Raw genomic sequence first — 6,813 nt, forward strand, 5'->3', positions numbered from 1 at the left:
GACTATTCGTTTGAAATGTGGGGCTTTACTCTCCTGGAATGAATTGTGGCTTGTACACACAGGCGACATCGGTGCAGTGCCTCCTGTAGTGACATTGTGTTTGATTTTGGGAGAAGAGAAATAAAGGGGAGAGTTGAAATATCCTCACCCGGACTGTATAATAATATCGTATGTGATTGCACAGTGTATGATATATGTAACGGTCATACACATTTCGCACATGTATACACATTTTATGATTTGAACGTATTTACAGCAAAGGTGCACTGTTATATAGCGCTGCTTGCCAGTGTACCAGTGGTAAGCTGTGGCTGTGTGGTCACAGATTGCCTCTTCTGGTATATGGTACAATAGTTTTTCAGTTTTAGAATACTACTCATATGAATAGTAATTTTGAGCAGCTGCAGATTTTTTGTGATTTCCACTGCTGCCTACTAAGCGCTTGTGTTTATACATTTTTTGATTTTGGGCACGAGAGTATAAACATTGTGAGGATTAACAGAGATTTCTTTAATTAATCTTTTTTTTTTGCAGTGTCTGGTGTGGATCAGGGTGACTTTTCCTTCAAGTTTTGCAAAACATTCTCTGTGAGATCCAAATGGAGGACTTCAGCTGCTGAGACAAAATATAAGCAAGTGAGTAATACACTCCCAAACCAAATCCCATAGGAAGAGAGTCCAACATCCCATTAGGTTCTTGATAAAACATAAGAAAACATTCAGTCAAAAGTTTTCTAGTTTCTTACTCTACTTTGTCTGCAACATTGTAGACAGTAGGGAGTGTAAAAAATAAAACCTCAAAACGTCTAATAAGGACTCTCCTATAAAAATGATTTCCTCTATTACTCTCTGTAATTACAAACTACTTCTGATAACACTTTTTACTATGGCCTTTGCAGTAGCATTTGCCACTGGACTTCCAGAAAACATGTCCATACACACAAAATGCATACTTGTAAGATCCTGACTTGGGCATCTGGATTTATCTTTTTGTTATCTCTGGAAGGGATGTCCAGTTTTTGGTAACACCTTTGATAACAGGTAAAACAAGAAGTGGTATGTTATAAAAACAACTGTGGTGAACCCTGGCTCTATCCTACGCTCATTTACTAAGGCAGCCATAACTGCTTGTGACTAATGACACGGTCCATGTGTCAAGCTGGAAGGAAAAGAATGGCTGGCAGACAAAAATGATCAAGTTTTCCAAAGTCTTGTTTCGTAAGAAGTTGTCCCCTGTGGACCACTTGTTCTTCTCGTTCTGGGGTCTTTAAAGTTGCATTATTAATCCCAGCTATACTGGGCCAGAACTAGGGTGGAATCTGTGAATTGCACAGACCCAGCAAGTGTCTGGGGCTGTAAATGCAGCATCCTAAGGCCGCGTACACACGGGCGGACTGTTCGTCCAACTTTGTCCGCTGAACAGTGTTTCAGCGGACAGTCCGCTCGTGTGTAGGCTTGTTCGGCAAACTAAGTCTCGCGCATGCTCAGAAAGAATTTACACGGCGAAGGTTGCATTGCAGTGTATCGGACGCCGAATTTCTCGTCCCGTCGTACGTGCCGTTCACGTCATCGCGCAAGTTTTCAGCGGACTGTTCGTTCGTCGTGTGTGGTCAAGTCCGCTCATGCAAATTTTGAACGGACTGTTTGTCAAACTGTTTGACGAACCTAGTTGGGCGGACAGTCCGCCCGTGTGTACGCGGCCTTAGTCGCCTGGTCTGCTTCCATATGCGAGTTTTAAAGTTAATATGGCTACCCTAGCCAGAACCTGGAAGGCTGAAAACAGCCAATCAAATTAACTTAGCATGCTTGATTGGTTTACCTGCCGAAAAACAAACTTCTGGCCCTTCAAATGGAACCAAACGCTCTCTATATCTCGAATATCTATATAAATATATACTCTTTTTATAGCTCACAGGCTTTGCTAAAACATGGAGCTCTGCTTCTTGAGCTGGGGAAAAAGGATCCAATGACTCTGAATACAGAGTATCCTTCTGGTTGATAAACTACATTCTCAGTATGGGTATTTCCCTCCTCAGTATAAAACCGGGAATAACTCTACAAAAAATTATATACTCGGGTCTTCATGGAATGTGTCCTGCACTGGGCTCACAGCAGCTGATTCCTATGTCATCAGTTTAACACATGCGGTTTTTCTTTGTCTCCAGCCTCCTCCAATAGAGGCAATAAGGTGGCTGGATTCAAATGTACGCATTTTTCATTGTTAGATTTGTACATAAACAAACAAAACAAATTCATATTTTGAACCTTTCATTAGACAAACATTTAGTTAGCTATATATTTGCTGTGGAGAATGTCGGACCACTAAAAATTAAATATTTCACTAAAATAATGTCTGTAACTTTGTCTAATAGCATCTTTTGCATAAAAGCTACAGCTCTGATATATTGCGGTGAACCCTTCATTACTGGGTAAAGATTGCATAAATATAACAATGGCTTGTTTTCTATCATGCTGTTTGTGTAAGAACTCCAGTTTCATGTTTCAAAAAGACAACTTTTTCTTGGCAACATTACAATAAATGATAACAATACCCTGTGGTCATGCAGAGATGTCCATAAATCCAAAATATTCTTCTACTTATACCCACTGCACTTACAAGGAAAAGGGGAACATCATTTCACAATCCACACATTCTGCTTTGGATTTCAAAAATAAATTATGTATACAATATTGTAACATTGGGGGATGTTTAACTCAGTGGCAGATGCCTTTTCAGTAAATTCACAGCGAACAGGAACTTTCATTTAAGGGCAGGGTAGCCCACTTTTATTAAAAAGGAACAACATAAAGTTCACACATGCACTTGGTTGCCCACACAGGGGTTCTTCTGCCAAAAAAAACAATACATGAAAAATGCCAAGCCACCTGGCTCTCTTCAGCAGCACTGCCACCTAGGCTTTACAATTCAGCCCTCTTGGCCTTATAACAGGGTTCCCGCACAACTACTGAACCTCTTTTCAGCTTCCTTGCTGCTCAGGCCTTCCGCTTCAGGCTCTCATTTGTCTCAGATGCACACAGCTTTAACACACACAGTGTCTATCTAGAAAGCAGCCCCTCACTGCTCTGATCCTCAGACTTGGCTCTCTGGCTTTCTCTAGTGCACACCTGCACTCTCTGGACTCCTGGAGACCTCCTGTCTCTCTGGGTGGAGCCCAGAACCCTAATCCTAACTTTGCTATAAGCCCAGGACCCACCTGCTCAATCAACCAGCCAGACTCCTGGCTGTTCCAAAAACCCGGTCCCAGGATTGGAGATTCCATCCCACCCATAATGCTATGGAATCTCCGGGCTCCAGGTCCCCAAGTGGATTTTACAAACTTTGGAGGAAACTGATAAAACAGATTCCTCCACATTAAATACTCCTGGAGCCCCTCAACCTGCCTATTTGAGAACCCTGGGCGACAATTACTAGGACAGGGAACTGTACTGTCACAATATGTATGATGGACCAGAAAGCACTCGGCTATCAAAAACTATAAAACAACTGGCTGCAGGTGGCATCTATCCTAACAGGGTGTGTGGACTTGATGTGATGGGTCTGTTATATTTAAATATTATTTATTATTACTCTCACATCATGGACCGCACATCAAGTTATTATCAGACTTTAAGATTTCATTTCTGTAGAAAAACTTTTTATGTATCCCATCAGGGGTCAAGTCCTGGGGAAAAAAGTGTGGGAACTCCCGCCCAAGATCCACTCGCCCACCAAAAAAAAAAAAAATGATATGCTCATATGCACGAACGCTTCAAAAGTGGTATTTTTCATCCAACTTTCGTATTGTGTGTATGAAGCTTAACTGTTACTACATAAAAAAAAATCCTCAATAAACATAAATATGGTAATTCTCTGAATAATCAGCATTCATTCCATTGTGATTCCATGCAAATGTGAACATTATGTTCTGATCTTTATTGGGGAATTTTATTTTGTATATAGAGTGTTTATGTGGTGACATTGAACAGAGTTTGGATAACACAGGGTTAAACGAAAGGTCATAAATTAACTGCATATTATCTGGACAGAATGCTTGGGGAGATAGTGATGTGTTCCTGCTTAGGAGATGTATGGTAGGTTACTCCAAAGACATGCAGGTAGGTTAATTGGCTTCTGAACAAAATTGGCCCTAGTATATAAAGGGGGACCTTGGATTGTGGGCTCCTAGAGGGTAGGGACTGATGTGAGTGTGCAATGTACAGGGATAGGGACAATTGTAGACACTCACTCAGGTTGAACTGGTTGAACTGGATGGACTGGTGTCTTTATTCAACCTTACTAACTATGAGACTATGTTAGCTTGGGGGGGGCTGCAAACTCTGCAGGGTTCCAACACACACTCGCTGCTATTCCAACCCTTCTAGGGCTGCAACTAACGATTATTTTCATAGTCGATTAGTTGGCCGATTGTTGTTTCGATGAATCGGTTAATAACCTTAAAAAAAAAAAGTGGGTCAAATTGAAGTTAATTTTCAACCACAGTGACGGGAAAATTTGGAAATAATAGAAAATCAGGAGGGTCCGGCGGGGAGGAGCGCATCACGAGAGGTCTGACTAAATACAATCTCTTAGCAGCAGGGACCTAATCTACCCGTCAGCTAGCTGTGATTGACAGTGAGATCGAAGCGGAAGCTGTCATGGGGCCCCCTACTGGCAATGCCTGAATGGTCAGATGTGTGGCATTTACTATTGTGAGCTGTGTCGGCAGCTGCTGGTGTAGCACCTGCCACACAGCTCGCATACAATTAAGTCTTGCAGGACACGGCTGCTAACGGGAACTGAGTTCCTATTGTGGAAAAAGTACAGGAACTCTGTTCCCATGATTTCCCACAGGACTTGAGCCCTGTATCCCATCCATCTTGGCTTTGTAAAACATTATGGCAGCTGTATTCAAATTAACATATATATATAAGGGCTCCAGAGATGCCAAATGGGAAAGATGTATTTTAATGGGTGGGTTTATCCTCTTGACTGCCTTGACAAATGTGATTATTAAAGGATCTTCGGCCCATCTCTTGTTGTCACAGCAGAGAATGCCACTATCTGTACCTTTAAGTTACTTAATACTAATCCTAAGTCAAGGCCTGCTTGCAGGAAGTTGAGGATTTGGGAGGAAGAGGGCACATCAGGATTGGAGTTTTTGCCGTTAGCGAAAGATCTAAACTTATTCAAAAGTTTTCATACATATTGTTCGTTGAAGGCCCCTGTGCAGAGTTGAATCAACTCTGGAGGAACATCATAATGATTAAAGTAATAATAAAACACGTGTTTCAACATCCTAATGGGAAGGTTCAATCTGTGAGGATTCTGATGGGTGTGATGCCCTGAGCCAGAAGAAAGGGTAGCTGAGGAATACTTACTGGAGGCTGGACACTAAGATATATTGCCCTAGGAAATCATGTGTCTCCCCGCAAATATGGCAGGACAGTTATTATCCTTATTGTTGATATTGCAAGTCTCAAGAGAATTTGAGGTAGGAGGCCGGAGGAGGCCTAAATTAGATTGCCTGCTCAAGGACTTGCCAAGCCTTTTTTTGCTTCTGCCCATGGGTGAGGTAGACATGTAATACACTTTTGCAGCTTGGTATTGTTTGCTGTAGCAAAAGGATGCAGTTTGGGAAGGGCCCACTGGCCCAGAATCCAACTAAATAACGTCAGATGTAGGGACCATTTGTTGGGATCCAGGAATCTTTGGGATAGATTTCCCTCTGCCCAATGAAGATGGTTTCCACTTCCCTTAGTAAGGAACTGTTCTGGGTTTCATATGTATTATACTGCGGCTCTGTTGCCTATCCAAACCAGAACTGATTTTTCCTTGATCTGGAAGAGCAATGCTATCAATGCGAGATAAGCTGCCTGGATTTCCAGGATATTTGCGATGATGTCTGCCGCATTGAATGCCCATCTCCCTTGAACCAGCACCTGGTTGCAATGTGACTCCTAGCCGATTGCATAGACAAGAAGAAATCCCCTGTTTGGTGGACTTTTAAGGCACTATAATGTTTCCAAGTATTCTAATAAAGTGTATACATAATTACAAAAATATTTATTTAAAGTATATAAGCAAAACAATATTATAAAAACATGGAATGTTTAAGCAAATCCATGAACCTATACGTTACTGAACATGTAGAAATATACAGTACAGTTATAGTCTCTCGTGTCCGACGTGTTTCAGAGTGCTAAGTTGAATCCTTCTTCAGGGATACATGCAAGAAGAGACCATATATAGCTATTTTAGCGATGTAGTAAACATTCCAATACTTTACTACATCGCTAAAATAGCTAAATATGGTCTCTTCTCGCATGTACCTCTGAAGAAGGAGGTAACTTAGCACTGTGAAATGCATTGGTCGCGAGAGACTATAACTGTACTGTATATTTCTACATGTTCAGTAACGTATAGATTCATGGATTTGCTTAAACATTCCTTGTTTTTATAATATTGTTTTGCTTATATACTCTTTAAATAAATATTTTTGTAATTATGTATACACTTTATTAGAATTCTTGGAAACATTATAGTGCCTTAAAAGTCCACCAAACAGGGGAATTCTTCTTGTCTTTGTCTAATATTGGATGTGGCACTACCCTCTGCACAATACCACTAGCCTAACAATAAATTCTAGCCTATTGCTTTGGCGCCTGCGGTAACTGTGGTCCAGAAGACATGGCTTTATGGACATGGCTTTACAAGCATCTCCCTCTTTGTCCACTAGTGCAGACCCCTGTGCATCAAACTTGTTTGATATATGGACTGGGATAGATGGCTTGCTCCATTGCTTCAGGAATTCTA

Source organism: Lithobates pipiens, unplaced genomic scaffold (assembly GCF_037356315.1).
Source record: "Lithobates pipiens isolate NorthernLeopardFrog02 unplaced genomic scaffold, aLitPip1_a1.2 Scaffold_8, whole genome shotgun sequence".
Taxonomy (NCBI): Eukaryota; Metazoa; Chordata; class Amphibia; order Anura; family Ranidae; genus Lithobates; species Lithobates pipiens.